The sequence below is a fragment of the Eumetopias jubatus genome, unplaced genomic scaffold (genome assembly GCF_037043125.1).
Source record: "Eumetopias jubatus isolate StellerSeaLion01/CBP00866 unplaced genomic scaffold, mEumJub1_p1.0 scaffold_13, whole genome shotgun sequence".
Taxonomy (NCBI): domain Eukaryota; kingdom Metazoa; phylum Chordata; class Mammalia; order Carnivora; family Otariidae; genus Eumetopias; species Eumetopias jubatus.
In genome coordinates, this window is record NW_028274819.1 from 51,736,430 (window position 1) to 51,757,342 (window position 20,913).

The following is a 20,913-nucleotide window of genomic DNA, read 5'->3' on the forward strand; positions in this document are numbered from 1 at the left end:
AACACACAAAAATAGACTCCAAATGGTTGAAAGACCTAAATGTTAGACAGGAGTCCAACAAAATCCTAAAGGAGAACACAGGTAGCAACCTCTTCGACCTCAGCCACAGAACTTCTTCCTAGAAACATTGCCAAAGGCAAGGGAAGCAAGGGCAAAAATGAACTATTGAGATATCATCAAGATAAAAAGCTTTTGCACAGCAAAAGAAACAGTCCACAAAACCAAAAGACAACCGACAGAATGGGAGAAGATATTTGCAAATGACATATCAGATAAAGGGCTAGTATCTAAACTCTATAAAGAACTTCTCAAACTCAACACCAAAGAAGAAATGATCCAATCAAGAAATGGGCAGAAGACATAAACAGACATTTTTCCTAAGAAGACATCCAAATGGCCAATGGACACAGGAAAAGTGCTCAACATTGCTTGGCCTCAGGGAAATCCAAATGAAAACCTCAATGAGATACCACCTCACACCGGTCAGAATGGCTAAAATTAACAAATCAGGAAATGACAGATGTTGGCGGGGATGCGGAGAAAGGGAAACCCTCCTACACTGTTGGTGGGAATGCAAGCTGGTGCAACCCCTCTGGAAAACAGTATGGCGGTTCCTCAAAAAGTTGAAAATAGAGCTACCATACTATCCAGCAATTGTACTACTGGGTATTTACCCCAAAGGTACAAATATAGGGATCGGAAGGGGTACGTGCACCCCCATGTTTATAGCAGCAATGTTCACAATAGCCAAACTGTGGAAAGAGCCAAGATGTCCATCGACAGATGAATGGATAAAGAAGAAGTGGTATATATATATACAATGGAATATTATGCAGCCATCAAAAGGAATGATATGTTGCCATTTGCAACATGGAACTAGAGGGTGGATGGAACTGGAGGGTGTTATGCTGAGTGAAATAAGTCAATCAGAGAAAGACATGTATCATATGACCTCACTGATATGAGGAATTCTTAATCTCAGGAAACAAACTGAGGATTGCTGGAGTGGGGGTGCGGTGGGAGGCATGGGTGCCTGGGTGATAGACATTGGGGAGGGTATGTGCTATGGTGAGCACTGTGAATTGTGCAAGACTGTTGAATCACAGATCTATACCTCTGAAACAAATAATGCAATATATGTTAAGGAAAAAAAAGATGAAGAAGATAGCAGGAGGGGAAGAATGAAGGGGGGGAAATCGGAGGGGGAGACGAACCATGAGAGACGATGGACTCTGAAAAACAAACTGAGGGTTCTAGAGGGGAGAGCGGTGGGGGGATTGGTTAGCCTGGTCATGGGAATTAAAGAGGGCACGTTCTACGTGGAGCACTGGGTGTTATGCACAAACAATGAATCATGGAATACTACATCAAAAACTAATGATGTAATATATGGTGATTAACATAATAATAAAAAAATTTAAAGAAAATAAAAGATCCACCTAGTTTATATCAAGTAATATTGTATTAACCGCCATTTAAATTACTTCTCCAGAATAAATTTAAAATTATTTTCATACCTTATAATTTAATTTTTCTACAAGGAAAATGGACTCATATTATGCTATGCATGGGCAGGTTATACTGAGGTAGTAACATTAACACCAGAATATCACCACTTATAAAGTATATTTTTATGTCATCTGTTGTCTATTTTCATTCCCAAAACCCATAGTTAATAAATTCATTTCCTCACTAGACTGTCCTCAATTTTAAAAAACAAGTTTTTCTCTCAATATAATGGTGGGTTACTCCTAATAGGTTTTGCTACTTGGAATGGAAGAAATACAGTCACAAATAAATCTCTGTAGGGATGAAGCAAGGAAATTAGGTTCTCATTCTGAGTACAAGGGGAGGGTAGGTGAAAAGCAAGAGTGTTCTGACCAAGACTGAGAACTATTATCTAGCTGTCTGCCATTTCATCTTGTGATGGGGCTGACTCATACCTGAACAGGACCAGTGATTCCTATTTGGTTAGGAAGATAACACAGATATTCATAATCATGATGGTAAGTTACACTGAGTTGCAATCTGGAAAATGGGGAAATAAAGCTTTGTCCAAGAAAACGCAATCCTTCACAACAGTTCTGCCTTCAAATGGGTGAATGGAATCAAACCTGTGTTTCTGGGAATATAATAATCAATTTTTATGTATCTAAAGATATTCTCCTCTTTATTTACTGCCTATAAAATAAAAAAAAAAACTGTCTCTGCTCCCACTTTTTAAAAAGATTTTATTTATTTATTTAGAGAGAGTGTGTGTGTGAGCAGGGAGAGGGGAAGAAGGAGAAGGAAACAGAGAATCTCAAACAGACTCCATGGTGAGTGCAGAGCCCAAGGGAAGGGGCAATCTCATGACCCAAGATCATGCCCTGAGCTGAAATCAAGAGTCATACCTCAACTGAGTCACCCAGGCACCTCTCTACTCCCATTTTTGTACGTCCTTTAATACCTTGGTTTCTGAGAGCAAAGCAATAAGCTGAATGTACTCTCTTCCAGGTGTTCAGGATGCTGGTCACAAAACATCACTATTCTACAATATATGTACATGTACAGCCCTAACCTCTAAATCCTTTGATATCTGTACTATTGAACTGAACATTTAAAGAACATTGCATTTTTCTCAGGGGGAGAAAATTGTATATATCTCAAGAGAATATTTCAGAACATTAGAGACAACAGGTGAAGGTGTGAGAGTCAAGCCTACCCCTAGGAGAGGATCAAAACTAGAGGAAACTTTCCATGCTTACTAACTATATAATATTACATAAATGAGTGAATAATTTCATATGTTGTGTGTTTGTGTGAAAATGTATATATGGGGGAGATGAAAATAAACACAAACTTTTAAAAATGAATATTAGGGATTTTAATATTTGTTGCAGAGTTGTCTCTTTCTATGTACAGCCTTGTAGAAGACAAGTTGAAAACACTTAAGTACAGAATGTTTCAGTCATTCACACATCCATCCACTTCTTCTTCTATTTCTTTATATTTTTGTATGTTTAATTAAATAACATCATTGAATATTGAGTATGTCCCAGGTCAGGCTAAGAACTACGAAAAAAGAATCAGATAATAGGTGTCCTAGTTTTAAAGAAGTTTACTTTCTACTAATATAGATAATGAATAGTATGGCATTCTAGAAAGTCATCAAAAGTTCAGGCTTGTTATGCATACATATTATGTTAGGAATAATTAGCTGCCTACATTTTGACATAATAATGATGATGGTGTGTCAACGTCTAGTGCGTTGGGGTCCCTGGGTAAGGGTTGTGAAAGAACCGGGACACAGGGGATGCAGAGCAAAGGCAGCACTTGCAACTGCATGCTGTCGTTTATTTCCCACATAGCTATATACTTGCAGCAATCAGATAATCATAACAATGTGTACTTTCAGTACATTATGGGATTAAACTAACATCCTTGAAGAAAGATACATTAAAGAATTCTCTCAGCCACCCTTCCTCTGGAGTCAGCATGTTCTTGTCTTAAGAAGGAACACCTCTAATCTAGGCAAGAGCCACTTCCTGCTGATCCAGGCATTCAGAACTTGCAACATGAGATAAGGGGAGGAGAACATTTTCTCCTCCTAGCCCAGGCCTGCCTGGCTGTCCTTAACCTCACTGCAGTCCCTAAATGACCCCGGGTTGCAAGGGGCCTACAAGCCTATACCATCTCAATTCCCTCCTTTTTCTTTTGTTTTAATAAAATTGCCTTCCAGAGGGTGGCCATAGAATTCTGTGATGGCTTTAAGTAGCAAAAATGCAACAGCATGAAGCATAAGATAATAACCAGTAGAACGAACCCCATTCCTCCTGCAGTGTACCCCAAACTCTGAATAATACCTTTAGGATCCAGTCCCTCAAGTTGTTTAAGGAATAAATCGGCCAACGTGGCAGCATCTTCAGTCTCAAAGGGTCTACCAAACACTTCCTGAATATTTGTATGTAAATTATTAATCATGTCAGTCGCTGACGAGTTACCTTCTAAGTATCTTTGGATGATGCTCCAATCATGCTGTGACGCATTGTATCTTAAATTGGTAACACAAAAGGTTGTGGAATTCCAATCGCAACGCAGCCAAATTTGCCTCTCTAGCGTCAAGACCTTCTTTCCTAACCAACTCACAGTCTGTCTAAGGACATCTATTTGTGTTTGTAAGCGAGTATCAATCATAGTTTGTGAAAGCCAAAGGTCCCGAGAGTCACGGTGCCAATTTTCCACAAAATGTTTAGTCTGTAAAGATGTATGTAGTGCTGTACCTGATACCGCAGCTAATGTAGTAACTGTGATTAGACTTAAAATAATGGCCACAATAATGCCAACAAGACGTTTCGTGCGTTTTAGCATCTTTTTGAAAAATTCTAAAACTAAGGCATCTACGGGATTTTGCGCCCACGGTCGTTCTAAATTTACCGGAAGCCAAATATGAGAACGTTGTTGCAAAATCATAAGAGAATATTCTGGCTTAAATTCTATAGAACTATTAACACAAGAGTATAATCGACATTTGGCACAGTTAATTCCATTATCAAAGCTAAAATTCCCTATCAGAAACAAATATGGTAAAGGCACACATGCAGTTACATTCATTTCTTTAAAAATGGTGAAGTTATAAGTTGATGCAGAATTTTTTGTGCCAGAAAAAGCTCCATTGTACATTCGAACAGTCTTAAGCGCAGCTGCAATTTTCCATAAGTGCGTTTGAATATGATCAGGAAATTTCTGATGTGATATACGAGGGTCTGCAATGCCGCCATCTCCCCAGGCCATCAATTGATAATTCACCATTGACTCATTCCATTGGCTCCGCGGCAGTATCATTTGTCGCCTCGGCTGAAGATGATACAGTAAGTAAGGCACACATAGCCAAAAATAAATTTTCAGGTGTGCAAGCCAAAAATAAATTTTCAGGTGTGCAAGCCTTCCCTGTCCGCTGCAGGATTTTTTGCCCCTCCCCACTAAGCTTTTTGATCTGCCCCCAGGTCGGCAAAGTAGTAGTAAATGTCTGCCGGCGGCGACGTCGTCCTCCCAGATTCAGGTGTGCCATGGCTTGTAACGGAAGCTCATCCTGGTTCGGATTCCCCATCCGTCGTCTGGCGGGATACGGTGCCGTGCGAATTGGTCCTCAACCGGATCCATCTCGCGGGGAGCCAGGAACAGGTCCGTCCATCCTCTGTGGAGACATAAGCATAACCCTTCCCTCTATAAAGTAATAGCCCTGGTTGCCACTCTGCATCTGCAGCCGGTTTAAACCATATATATTCATTTAACGGAGGAGGAGCAGCCTCTCCCTCTATGAAGTGCTTTTCTGCTCGGGAAAGAATATCTCCCTGCGGAAGATTCAAGAAATTCAGTGTAAATAGTGCCTGTATCAAAATAGAACGCACATTAGATTGAGTGAATGATAATATATGATCCTTTTTCCTCCTTTTTAATTTTTTAATTTGCAACTTTAAAGTACTATGCGCACGTTCCACAATAGCCTGTCCTTGGGGGTTGTACTCAATGCCTGTTTTATGCATTATACCATATTGTTTACAAAAGGCTTGAAATTTTTTACTTCCATATGCAGGTCCATTGTCCGTCTTAACAGTAGATGGTAAACCCATCACAGCAAAAGTTTCTAACAGATGCGTGATGACATGTTGTGCAGTTTCGCCAACTTGTGCTGTAGCCCACATAAAGTGAGAATAAGTATCTATTACCACATGTACATAAGATAATCGACCAAATTGTGCCACATGAGTAACATCCATTTGCCAAAGTTCATTGGCATATGTACCTCGGGGGTTTACCCCAGCTTTTATAGTGTGCAGATGTAAAGGTCTACAGATTGGACATTGCTTCACGATATGTTTTGCCTGACGGTATGGAATTTTATATTGAACATGTAACCTTCCGGCATTGGTGTGTAATAAATTATGTTCCTCCTCCGCAGATGCAAAGGACACCAAAGCATCCACCTGGGCATTACCATGTGTCAATGAACCAGGAAGATTAGTATGGGAACGAATATGAGTCACATAAATACGGGCATTCCGATTCCTTAGCAAGGTTTGTAAGAGTAAAAATAGGCCAAGTAAGCTGGACTTATGTGAACACACAACAGCAGTGTATATATTTTTAAGGACTCCTACAGCGTAAGCAGAATCAGCGATGATATTTACAGCAGAGGGAAAATCCTTTAACACCTGAGTAATGGCGAACAATTCATTTTGCTGAACTGAATCAAAGTCTGTATACTGAACCCAATATTTAGTAGGGGTCCAGTAAGCACTTTTAGTTTTTGAACCGTCAGTAAAGACTGTGGGTGCATCAATTAAGGGTTGATTACTGATGATATCCTGAATAACAAATTCTTGTTTACAAAAACAGTCCCATAACTTTCCTTTGGGAAAATGATAATCAATTTGACCAACATACCCCGCAAGAGCAATTTGTAGTTCTTCCATATTTCATAACAAAAATGAAAATTGATCCTTGGACAAGGGGATAATAATGTCCATAATATCATAACCAGTTATGGTTATAGCCCTGTCTCGAGCTTGTTCTATCAGATATGCTATTTGAATACCATATGGCATAATATTTTTTGAAAAATGATGTTTAGTATAGATCCATTCAATGGGTAACTCACTTTGACCGAGTATAGCCGTGGGATATTGCCATGTGTTAAGGATGTATAATTTTAAAGGTAATGAGGGATCAATCCGGGTCAAAAAGGCAGATTTGATTTTTTCCTCTACAATTTCTTTTTAGGTGTCCTAATTGACCACAACCAAAACACTTCATGTTATCTAGCTGCTTAGATTGTAGGGAATGCCAAGTAGTGGCCATGGTTTCAGCAAACAACTGCATCTTTCGACTTTCTGATGTTACATCCTTACAGGCCTTCATGAAGGTATTAATGTCTCCTGTATCCTTAATGGGTAATATAACTCTCTTACAATCCTCATTAGCATTCTCATATGCTAGCAACTTCAACAGTTGTTGTCTAGCCTCTTCTCCAATAACAGTTCTTTCCAAAGTCAGTTTTAATCGTGATAAGAACTCAACATAAGGCTCATTAGTCTTCTGAATAACTTTAGTCCATGATCCATAGTGCTCCCCTGTTGGCCGGATACGTTCCCAAGCCTCTAAACCTATCTCCCGTAATTGCTCATGAATTTCTTCAGGGGTATTAACCTGAGCAGCAATATCAGAATATTGACCTATACCTGCCAACATTTGGTAAGTTATGGCCTGTATCCGAGGATTGGGATTTAGAGCGTTCTGACGAGCGCGATCCATACAAAGCTCAGAAAACCACATCTGCCACTGCAGATAGTCAGGCTCTTTCAGAAGGGCTCTACAAAGAACCCTCCAATCTTCAGGAGAAAAATTATTATAATGTCGAGCTAATCCATTAACTAGCTCCTTAACATAATGCGACTGTGGTCCATATAGAGACACTGCCTTTTTCAAGCGACCGATATCCTCTATTCCGATACCTTCATAATATGGTGCTTGTGCTACTCCCTGGACCGGGGGAGGCCTAATGACAGGAAAAGCAAAGACAGAATTATCAGCCTCACTTTCATCATCGCTATCTCCTAGCGCATCAAGCTCAGCCAAAGCAGCAGAAAGGAAAGGATTCTTGGGAGAGAAAACTGGTGCGGATGGCAGAGGCGGAGCGGAGGGCTTTTTAGAGGACTTCTTAGATCCCTCCGCCATAGACATAACCCGCTGAAAAACCTTCCATAAATGCTCCGTCTCGGGATCTGACTTATTATGTCGAACCCGCCGCCAACTATCCATGTCTAAAGTACCCTCATCTGGAAACCAAGGATTCCATTCTCGAATTACTTTCAAACACATCTCAATATCAGCGGAAGCAACAGTGATGCCATAGACAGCAAGTGAATGCTTCAGCATTCGAACATAAGGAGTAGAAGTTCCTTGTCCCATAACCCTGTAGTTACTCAAGTTACCCTTCCTGAACGTCCTTCAGGGTCCCTGTTCGGGCGCCAATTGGCAACGTCTAGTGCGTTGGGGTCCCTGGGTAAGGGTTGTGAAAGAACCGGGACACAGGGGATGCAGAGCAAAGGCAGCACTTGCAACTGCATGCTGTCGTTTATTTCCCACATAGCTATATACTTGCAGCAATCAGATAATCATAACAATGTGTACTTTCAGTACATTATGGGATTAAACTAACATCCTTGAAGAAAGATACATTAAAGAATTCTCTCAGCCACCCTTCCTCTGGAGTCAGCATGTTCTTGTCTTAAGAAGGAACACCTCTAATCTAGGCAAGAGCCACTTCCTGCTGATCCAGGCATTCAGAACTTGCAACATGAGATAAGGGGAGGAGAACATTTTCTCCTCCTAGCCCAGGCCTGCCTGGCTGTCCTTAACCTCACTGCAGTCCCTAAATGACCCTGGGTTGCAAGGGGCCTACAAGCCTATACCATCTCAATGGTGAGAGTGGCAACAATTGAAAAGCAATAACTGATTCTAGGTTTATGTTCCTTTAATTAAATAGCAAAATTGGAAACAATCTAAATGCTCATTATCAGGTGAATTGATAAACAAAATATGGCACATTCATATAATGGAATACGATTCAGCAATAAAAAGGACTGAACTACTAATATATATAACACAAATGAATCTCAAAACTGTTCCAATAGAAAATTTAACCTAATCTATAGTGACAGAGAGCAAATCAGTGATTGTGTGGGCCCCGGGTGAAAGGAGGCATGAATTGCAAGTTCATTTTTTATACAAAAATCTCTGAGGTGATGGAAATGTTTTGTATTTTGCTTGTGGTGGTGGTTTCATGAGTGTATACATATGTCAAAACTCATAAAATTGCACACTTTAAATGAGTACAGTTTATTGTCTATAAATCATATTTAGGAAAGTTGATTTTTAAAAAATATGCTTGTGTATTTTGATTGACTTTGAAAAACAAATGTTTGGAAGGAGATAAATAGCATTCTTAAATTGCATAATATAAAGTTAACTTATGATACTTTCTTTGATTTGTATGTATACATATCTAGCTAATATGTGTGAGTATATACATATGTACTCATGATAGCTATATGTATTTTTGGCAAAAGTCTTGATTATACCATATTAAAACATAAATTTGGCATTTTCAATGACATTATATAATTAGACCATTCTAACAAGGATGATTGAGTGTTATTCTGATTGAATAAAAGTTCTTTACATAATTAATTTAACCACTTTCCTATTCTTAGACATGTAGATTCTTATAATTTATAAGAAAAAATACAATAATATATATGTAGAGAACATTTTTAGCACGATTGTTTAACTTCATTGGGTGCTTTTAAAGTTGAGGTTAATTTCACACAATATACAGTTAACCCTTTCATCATTTAAAAACATACAATTGAGTGGCTTTTAGTACATTCATAATGCAGTACAAACATTACCACTATATAATTGCAGAACATTTCTATTACCTCAAAAAGAACCCCCCCAACCATTAAATAGTTACTTATTATTACCCCATCCCTGAGCCCCTGGCAACAGCTAATTTGCTGTATATTTCTATGGACTTACTTATTCTACACATTTCATATAATTGGAATCATACAAGATATGTCTTTTTTTTCTAGCTTTTTCCCTTTAGCATGTTTTCAAGATACACGTGCATTACTGCATGGACCAGTACCAGAAAATAACTAGTGTCAGTGAAGATTTGGATAAAATAGGACCCTCAAACTTTGTGAGCGGGAATGTAAAATAGTATAGTTATTGTGGAAAACAGTTTGGCAGTTCTTCAAAAAGCAAAATACAGAATTATGATATGACGGATCAACTCCTCTGCCAGGTATAGAGAATTGAAAATAGATGTTCTCAAAAAATGTGTACATAAATGTTCATAGCAATGCTATTCATAAGAGCCAAAATGTATTAACAACCTAACTGTTAAATGGATAAATAAAATGTGGTATACATACAATGGAAAATTATTCAACCTTAAAAAGGAATGAAGTACTGATACATGCTACAGCATGGATAAATTTTGGAAAATGTTGTGCAAAGAAGTCAAATAGCCATGAATTGTATCATCCTATTTTTATGAAATACTCAGAATGGGCAAATTTGTAGAACAAAAAGCAAATTAGTAGTTGTCAAAGCTTGGGGGAAAGGTATGGAGGAAGGAATAGGAGTAGCTGATTAATGGATTCAGGGTTTCCTCTTGGGGTAATAGAAATGCTCTGGAATTATATAGTGGTAATAGTTGTACAATATTGCTAATGTACTACAGCCACTCAGTTGTACACTTTAAAATTACTAAAATAGTTAGTTTTACGTTGGGAGAAATTTACCACCATTAAAAAGGAACTGGAGGGTATTTTGCTGAGCAAAATAAGTCAATCAGAGAAAGACAATTATCATACAGTTTCACTCATATGTGGAACAAAAGGAACAGGGCAAAGGACCATAAGGGAAGGGAAGGAAAACAGAATGGGAAGTCATCAGAGGGAGACAAACCATGAGAGACTCTTAACTATCGGAAACAAACTGAGGGTTGCTGGAGGGGATGCAGGTGACAGGATGGGGTAACTGGGTGATGGGCATTAAGGAGGGCACGTGATGTGATGAGCACTGGGTGTTGTACAAAACTGATAAATTATTGAATACTACCTCTGAAACTAGTGATGTACTATAAGTTGGCTGATTGAATTTAAATTAAAAAAAGTACCACAAAGCTCACTTACTGAGATTCAGCTGCTTTTTTCTTAAGTGTTTCTCCAACTTCTGTAAACCTCTGATTAGTAATGAGAGTTCTGAGAAAATGGATTCTTATGGTTTTTCATTGCTTTTATTAAGGACAGACTTTTGGAGTTTCAACTTTGCCATTTGGCTCTTGTCATGGTTGCTTACAGGTTTTGTGAGAACATAAGTATTCATTTTTCTGGGATAAGTGTTCAAGAATGCCATTGATAAGTTTTATGGATTGGGTATTTAAATTTTTATGAACCTGTCAAGTTATTTTCTAGAGTGGCTGTACCATTTTTAATTCCCACGAGCAATGTATAGCAGTCTATGAGTTATCCAGTTTCTCTATAACCTTACTAGCATTTGATATTGTGACTATTTTTTATTTTAGTCATTGTAGTCATATAGTGATATCCCATTATGATTTTATTTTTAAAAGATTTTATTTATTTATTTGACAGAAAGAGACACAGCAAGAGAGAGAACACAAGCAGGGGGAGTGGGAGAGGGAGAAGCAGGCTTCCTGCTGAGCAGGGAGCCCGATTCCGGGCTCGATCCCAGGACACCAGGACCATGACCTGAGCTGAAGGCAGATGCTTAAGGACTGAGCCACCCAGGCACCCCGATTTTAATTTTCATGTAACTAATTACTAACCATATTAAATATTCTTTCATATATCTATTTTTCAACTGCATATCCTTTTCAGTGAAATATATTTTTTGCCTATTTTCTAAAAGGTTGGGATTTTTTGTTTGTTGAGTACACACACACACACACACACACACACAGGCTAGTCCTGTTCTCAGGTATGTGTTTTGTAAATATTTTTTCCCAGATATAGCTGTCCTATATACTTTTGCAAAGCAAACTTTTTATTTTTATAGACATATTTATCAGTTTTTTTAAGGATTGTTATTTTGGTGTCAAGTCTATATTGCTTAGCTCTAGGTCCTGAAGATTTTGCCCATAATTTAAAAAACTATTCTAGAGATTTCCATTTTTTTTATAACATGAACCACTTTCAGTTCATTTTTGTGTAAGTACAATTGTAAGGTGTTTCTGTTTTGTGTTGTTTTCTATTTCTGAGTTCTCTGTTCTGTTGCATTGATCTATGTGTCTATTCTCTGCAATACCACACTGCCTTTATTACAATGGATATATAATTAATCTTGAAATTGAGAAGATTGTTCTTTTTTTGTTTTCATTATTTTTCAATTTGACTTTCTTTCTCTCTCTATATATATACTTTATATACTAAATATATATGCTTTATATATATTATATAGATACATATATACTTTAAAATAATCTTGTTCAATATAAACAAAAAATCTTGTTGGGCTTTTTGTAGGAGGTGCACTAAACTTGTGTATCAATTTGGGAAGAATTAACATCTGTATATCAATAAAAATGGTATGCCTCTCCATTTACCTAGATTGTCTTTGATTTCTCTCATCAAGACTGTATAGTGTTTAGCATACAAGTCCTGTAAAAGTCTCTGAGATTTACATCTAAGTATTTTCTTTTATTCAGCAACTGTAATTGAATTTTCAATTTATTTTTTTATTACTAGCTTATGAAACTACAATTGATTTTTTTTTAATCTCAGGAAACAAACTGAGTGTTACCGGAGTGGTGGGGGTGGGAGGGATGGGGTGGCTGGGTGCTACAATTGATTTTTGTATATGTATCTTCTTTCCTGTGGAAAGAACACTGAACACTCTTAGTAGTAGGATTTTTTTGGTAGATTCCTTGGTAGTTTCTTTTCTTTCTTTCTTTCTTTCTTTCTTTCTTTCTTTCTTTCTTTCTTTCTTTCTTTCTTCTTTTTAAAGATTTTATTTATTTATTTGTCACAGAGAGAGAGAGAGAGCACACACAAGAAGGGGAAGTGGCAGGCAGAGGGAGAAGCAGGCTCCCCACTGAGCAAGGAGCACAACGTGGGACTCAATCCCAGGGCCCTGGGATCATGACCTGAGCTGAAGGCAGATGCTTAACCAACTGAGCCACCCAGGAGTCCCTTCTTTCTTTTTTTTAATTAAAACTTAGTTGAAACACAATGTTACATTAGTTTCAGGTTTATAACACAGTGAGTTAACAAGCCTATATGTTATGCTATGCTCATCACATGTGTAAATACCATTTGCCACATTTCTTGGTAGTTTCTACATAGAGAATCATAACATCTGCAAATAGGGACATTATAATTTCCTGCTTTCTAATTTGTGTGACTTTTCTTTTCTTTTCTTGCCTTATTGCACTGGCCAGAATTTCATTTGAATAGTGATGAGACCAAATATCCTTTCTATGTTCCCAACATTGGGAAAAACATCCAACCTTTCATTATTAAGAATAATATTAGTTTTAGGAGACTCATAGATGACCTTTATCAAACTGAGGACATTGCACTCTATTCTTATTATTAAAGGATTTTTTAACAACCATGAATAAATATTGAAGACATCAGCAAGAGGGAAAAATAGGAAGTCCCAGACCTTATTCACTTCTAGATACACTGATTTAACAATATATGGTCCAAAAAACTTCTAGAACTCCAGAAATTACTTAAGAAGTCATAATACCCCATGGAAGCCCAACGCCAAGAACAGCTGCATTGCAATAAGTAAAAAATATTTTATTTCTTTTATTTTTTAGTTTTAATTTTTATTTTTTAGTTTCAAATTTTTATTTAAATTCTAGTTAGTTAACATTTAGTGCAATATTGGTTTCAGGAGTAGAATATAGTGATTCATCATGTACATATAATACCCAGTACTCATCACAACAAGCGCCCTCCTTAATATCCATCACCCATTTAGCCCATTCCCCACCCATCTTCCCTCAGCTGGTTCTCTACAGTTAAGAGTTTCTTATGGTTTGCCTCCTTCTCTCTCTTTTTTTAATTCCCTCTTTCTCTATGTTCATCTGTTTTGTTTCTTAAGTTCCACATGTGAGTTAAATTATATGGTATTTGTCTTTCTCTGACTCACTTGGTTTTTTTTAGCATAATACACTCTAGCTCCATCCACATCATTGCAAATGGCAAGATTTCATTCTTTTTGATGGCTGAGTAATATTCCATTATATATCTGTCTCTCTCACATGATTATCCATTCATCAGTCAATGGACATTTAGGCTCTTTCCATAATGTGGCTATTGTTGATAATGTTGCTATGAACATTGGGGTGCATGTGTCCCTTTGAATTAGTATTTTTGTCAGAACCAGCATACTTTGGATGCCTGGGAGCAACCAAAAACAAAAGAGAACTCAATTACTTGTTGCAGTTCCAGAAAACTTGTAATACTGTAGACAGAAACTAGTACTACTCAGCACAATCATGAGAAAGTGTCCAGTTCATACCTTCCTCCTTGGGACAGGAAAAAATAAGAGTGGAATATATGTCAAATAGTCTGGATTTTCAAGGGGCTGCCTAGAGGACTGCTATTTCTTTCCTGACTTAGAACACTGGCAGACTCAGGATTGTTTGGATTTCTGGGGGCTGCTGAAAATAAAAGAGAACTCAGTGGTTTATTGCAGTGCCTAAGTATGTTCCACAAGTAGACTGATACTAGAGGGAGCAAGAAATTACAAGCTCTTGAAAAAGAAACCAGCTGACCTCTATAATTGAGAAATTACACACCTAAGCCCAGGAAAATGCATTCCCATACAAGGTTTGAGAGAAGGTCTTCACTATACAAAGAAAGGTCATGAAGATTGGAAAAAGTTGTTGTTTTCTCAGATGCACAAATCACAACAACAACAACAAAAATAACAAGACACAAGAACAAAATAAATCTTCAAAATCTGACTGTGAAGAAATGGAGATCTACGAATTACCTGATAAAGTATTCAAAATAATCATTGTAAATAAGCTGCATACACTACAAAAGAACACAAACAGGCAACAAAACAAAATCAGGAAAAATGTGCTTGAACAGAATGAGAATATCAACAAAAATAAACTATAAAAGGGAACCAAAAAATATTGTGTAGTGGAAGAATACAATAATGCAATTAAAAAAAAATCTACTACAGAGCATAAACATCAGTTTTGGTCAAGCAGAAAAAAAAAAAAAAGAAAAGAAACAGTGAACCTGAAGACAGGTCATTTGGTATTATTGAGTCAGAGGAACAAAAAGAAAAAGGAATGAAAAGGAAAATAAAGTAAGGAAAACCTAAGACGTTTGTGGGAAATCAGCAAGAAAATCAACATATGTATTGTGGGAGTCCTAGAAGGACAAGAGGAAGAGAAAGGGACAGTGAGTTTATATGGAGAATAATCACCAAAAATTTCCCAAATCTGAGGAAGAAAATAGACCTCTAACTTCAAAAAGCTTAAAAGATTCCAACTAAGATAAACCCAAAGAGGTCCAGAGATACATTATAAACAAATTGCCTGAAGTCAAGACAAAGAATCTTAAAAGCAGCAAAAGAAAAACAACTCATCATGCACAGGTGAGCTTCTATAAAATTAGCAGTCAATTTTCAGCAGAAAATAAAAGAGTCAGATGATATATTTAAAGTGCTGAAAGAAAAAAAAAAGCTGCCAACCAAGAATACTATCTGGCAAAATTGTCTATCAAAAATGAAGGAGAGGGGTGCCTGTGTGGCTCAGTCAATTAAAAGTCTGCCTTCAGCTCAGGTTGTGATCCCAGGCTCCTGGGATCAAGCCCCATGTCAGGCTCTCTGCTCAGCATGGAGCCTGCTTCTCTATCTGCCCCTCCCCCCTCTCATGCTTTCTCTCTCTCTCTCTTTCAAATAAATAAATAAAAATCTTTTTTAAAAAAATGAAGGAAAAATAGAGACTTTCACAGATAAACAAAAATTGAAGGATTCATCAATACTGGATCTACCTTGTAAGAATTGCTACAGGGACCTGAAGTTGAAACAAGAGGACACTAGACAGCAACATGAAATCATGAAAATATAAAGCTCCTTGGTAAAAAGCAGATATATACAGAATCCTGTAATACTGTAATAGCAGTACATAAATCACTTAATTCCAGTGTAGAATTTAAAAGATAAAAGCATAAAAAATAACTATGAGACAACGCTAATGGTACAAAATATAAAATAGTGTAATTTGTGACATTGATAACAGAAAGTGGGGATAGAAGAGATGTAAAGGAGTAGTATTTAAATAGGTTATGTCATAAAATAATATAAATAAATATAAATTTTATGCAGTCCCCAGAGTAGCCACAAAGAAAATATCTATATAAGGTACATAACAGAAATAAGAAATCAAAACATGTCACAACAAAGAAATTAATGAAACACAAAGACAGGAAATAAGAAAGGAAAAAGACAAAATAATTAAAAGACAAACAGAAAACAGTGAACAAAATAAGAATGTAAGTCCTTTCCAAACATTAATATTGTAAAAGTAAATGGGTTAAATAAACATCATAATCAAAGGACATGGAGTGACTGCATGGATTAAAAATGCAAGATCCAACTATATGCTATATACAAAAGACTTTAGATATAAAGATATAAACAGGTTGAAGGGAAAAGAATGGAAAAAGATATTTTTGCAAATGGTAACCAAAAAAGAGCAATGAAGTCCATACTTATATCTGACAAAATAAACTTTCAGTCAAACTGTCAACAAGAGACAAAGACAGATATTTGATAATGATAACAGGGTCAAATAATCGGAGGAGCTAACATTTCTTCCATTCTGTAGGCCCATTTTGTATTTTTTAGAAGTCCGTTTATTATTTATTTACAGTGTTTTTACAGTGTATCTCTTTGCATAGATTGATCAGTGGTTGTTCTATATTCTATATTTATATACATAGCATCACAGTCTCCTGATGTTATCATTTGGCCAGTTCAAGTGAAGTATAAAACTTTACCTGCCTTTAAATCCCTTTACCCTATCACATTTGTACTTAGCTTAAACATTTTTTAACATAAATTTGGAACCATATCAACAGAGTTATAATTTTTTCTTCAGTAGTCAAACATAATTTAGAAAATTAAAGATGAGAAGAAAAGATTACTGTATCATTTTTTTCTTACTATATTTTTTCTTCCTTCCACATTCCAGGGTTTCTTCTTTTATTTAATTAATAGACAAATTTCTTTGGCCCTTTAGTTTTCTAGAGGAGACATAGTCAGATGACTAACTTACTTCCAAATTACAGTCCAGAGGCTGAAATCTCATTAGACTAATGACCTCATAGTGTACTTACTAGTAACACCAAGAGGGTGTTATTGAGAAAATAGAGAAATTTTGGTAATGATGAGAAAAATAAAGCACATATTTTCCAGAGGTAAGTAACAACTATCTTTCAAACTAGAAATTCTAATCACTATTTGAAAACAAGATAACTGGCACCTGGCAGCGGATTACCTCTTTCTGATTTATTCATTTCTTTTGCTAAGTTACTCAACTTCCCATTGTGTTTTGTTCATGGGAACTTGGGTTAATGATGAGACTATTTCTCCACAGGGGTGAGGAGGTGAAAAACTCATGGGGTGTGTGGGGCCATATCAGTGACTTTGGGATTCTGAAAACATTTAATGTCCCCTCAGTTCCTTCCCTTGTCAAGAACAAAACAGAAATCTTAAAAAGCCATCTTTAGACCCTGACTAAACAGCCAACAGAGTATTATTTTCCTTCCCCTTCATCTCTTCCATGAAAAATGTCTCTTTTATATGCTATGGGATTTGATGGTCTTAGAACCTGAAAAGATCTTTATGACACAGTCTCGAATCTGCTTGGTTTTCACCCCATAGACAATAGGGTTCATAGTGGGAGGCAAGAGCAGATAAATATTGGCCACAATGATGTGGCAAGATGGAGGGATTGCACGGCTCCCAAAACGATTAAAAAAGAAGCAGACGAAGTCTGGACTATAGGAGAAAACAATGGCACAGATGTGGGCAGTGCAGGTGCTGAAAGCCTTCTGTCGAGCATCTGCCGAAGAGAGACTGATCACTGCCCAGAGGATCATGGTGTAGGAGATTGTGATGCACAGGATGTCAAAGCCCCCAATGAGGAGGGCAGCCGTCAGACCATAGATAACATTGGCCTTGATATTTCCACAGGATAACTTAGCTACAGATAGCTGGTCACAATAGGTATGGTGTATTATATTGCCCTTGCAATAGGGTAGTCTCTTGGTGAAGAAAATCAAGGGAATGATGAGCAACACTGCTCTCAAGAAAGTAGCAAGCCCAACCTTTGCAATGACAGGATTGATGAAGATAGTTGAGTAGCGCAGAGGGTAAAAGATGGCTATATAGCGGTCTAAGGCCATAAGCATGAGCACCCCAGACTCCATCCCTGTGAAGGTATGGATGAAGAACATCTGGACTAGGCATTCTTCAAATCTAATTTCCTTGAGATGAAACCAGAAGATGCAGAGAGCTTTAGGGATTGTACTAGATAGAGCACATGACAAGGTCAGTAAGGGAAAGAATGGCCAAAAAATAATACATGGACCTGTGCAAGGAGTCCGCATAGCAGATGAGGTAGAGGAGTCCACAATTCCCTACCATGGCCACCATATACATGGAGCAGAATGGGAAGGAAATCCACATGTGCATATCCTCCAGTCCTGGGATCCCATTAAGAATGAATGAGGCTGGTGTTACATCTGTTTGGTTCAGAATTATCATAATTAAGCTGGTGTAAACATTAAGAAACTTGTAGGGTTGAAGTTTTATTTTTGCTTTGTTTCATTTTTTGACCCTCCGAGTTTTGGAAAAATACCAAAAAAAAAAAAAAAAAAAACTTTGTTGTGCTCCCTCTCTCCGTCTCTTCTCTCCGTTAAACACTGTATTGTAATAACAAGAAAACAAACATTTTAAATGCCAGGACATGTTTATTTAAACATTGTTTAAACTAAGTTTAAACCATTGTTTGTTAATTCATTAATTTATCAGTTCATTCAACAATACATACTTAATACCTACTATGTGTTGGGTTTTATCACAGATTCTGCGCCTAATTACTTTAAAACAAAAAGATATAGACACAATGCCCATAAACTTATGATCAAGTGTAATTGTGTTACACTTATGATTTATGTCATTATGATCTCTCATATTGATATTTGTTATAATATCTTATTTAAATATTAATTATTATAACCTCTCCATTTGGGTGTTTCTTAAGGTAGAACTGATTGATTACCTCACCAGTGATGCAACAGATATGATTAGGATGTATTTGTTATTGTTCTTAAAGTTTTTATTTTTTATTGTTCTTCTTTTTAATAATAATTTATATTTATACTTACTATGTACTAGGTAAAGTTCTAAGAAGTCTATATACATTAACTCATTTCATCCTCACTACGAGCCCAGGGTGCATTTTTATTAATTTATACTTCATTATTGAGTAAATGGAGGTGCCATGTAGATGAGGTTTCTTACGTCGGAATTTCAAAGGCATTCTCAATCTCCTAGTTTAAGGTATAGTTATTAAGAGGACTGTTGATACTTTTTTAAATTTAGTTTTATTTTATTATGTTATGCTAATCACCATACAATACATCATTAGTTTTTGATGTAGTGATCCACGATTCATTATTTTGGTATAACACCCAGTGCTCTATACAGTACATGCCCTCCTTAATACCCATCACTGGGCTGTTGATACTTTTTACATGAACTATTCTTCTTTGCTTTTCTTCATTTATTTGTTTTCTGGTTCTGAAATACATAAGAACATTTTAAAACTTCTATGCTTTCACGGTCAATGCTGGTAATGGTGATGATAGAGGTGTATGTGTGCATATATGTCATTTATTGTGTAGGCATTTATTGGGCCTTTTTGGGTCTGGAAATCTGTGACCTTTGGTTTTAGAAATTTTCTTGTATTAGCTTTTTTCTTTTTAAGATTGAAGGCAATTTTATTTTAAAAAATATATATATTTCTGGTTTTTGTAGTCTTTTTTATGTGTTGTATTAACTTTTGATAATATCTTCCCAACTGTGTCCTTGTTATTTTACTATTACTTTTAGTTAGATATGGGATCTTCTGGCCTTATTCCCTTCTTCTCATTTATTTTCTTTTAAAATTTTTATATTATATCTCTTTATTTTTTAATCTATTTTCTAGAAAAATTCCTGAACTCTATATCCCAAGTGTCTTGGCATTTTTTTAAACTAATATTACAAATTTCCAACAACCTATTTTCTTCTGAATCTTGTGCAACTGACAGTAATATATATATGTACATATGTATATGCTTCATATATAATTTATATATCATCTAAATTCCAATTATTTATTTTTATAGCTTTTGTCTTTTACTTTGGAGGAGTTTCTCATATATCTGGTAATCTTTGAATATTGATTCACACTTAAGAAAGAGGCTATAGAGAGCTGATATGAATTTCATCAATTGGTAGGATTTACTTAAAGTGCTCAAGCAGGGACTCTACTCCATTGGAGGCATTCTTAGTTATCATAACTTATTTCCTCAGGGACCTTTGATTTTTGCAGAAAGTCTGTATCCTGGAGGATTGTATGGTTGGCTGCCAATGTTCTTGGAGTTAAGTAGTAGAAGGGTACTGAGGAACTCACATTAAAATAAGAATACTGTAAAAAGAAGAAGATAGTAGGAGGGGAAAAATGAAGGGGGGGGAAATCGGAGGGGGAGATGAACCATGAGAGACTATGGACTCTGAAAAACGAACTGAGGGTTCTAGAGGGGAGGGAGTGGGGGATGGGTTAGCCTGGTGATGGGTATTAAAGAGGGCACGTACTGCATGGAGCACTGGGTGTTATACACAAACAATGAATCATGGAACACTACATCAAAAACTAATGATGTAATGTATGGTGATTAGCATAACATAATAAAAAAATACTGGATTCAATTATCTCATTTTTTGAATCTCATCCTTGGCCTTCATCACACCTTTTATATACATTCATATTATTAGTTGCAGTTTCTTCCCAGAATATACTTCTAGTCACATAAGAAGATAATTAACATTGTTTAGGGTAGTGGAAGAATCAGAGATAGCAAGTTGTTCTTTGTTCAGTGTTTCTGCCTACACCTATGTTTTATCTTTATATATTTGCACATGGGATGGCAGATTAGGTACTGCAAAGGACAACTTTTTTGGAAATAGTGAAGTGACACAGGATGAACATGTTTATAATAGTGCTCTTCAAAGATCTCTTCTATGGCATTA

The 20,913-nt window shown here is 36.5% G+C and overlaps 1 pseudogene; it reads right to left on the bottom strand.

Moving 5' to 3' along the window:
- Positions 1-17,411: 17,411 nt before the first annotated feature.
- On the bottom strand, positions 17,412-18,381 carry LOC114219391 (olfactory receptor 52N4-like; annotated as a pseudogene).
- Between the last annotated feature and the right edge of the window lie 2,532 nt (positions 18,382-20,913).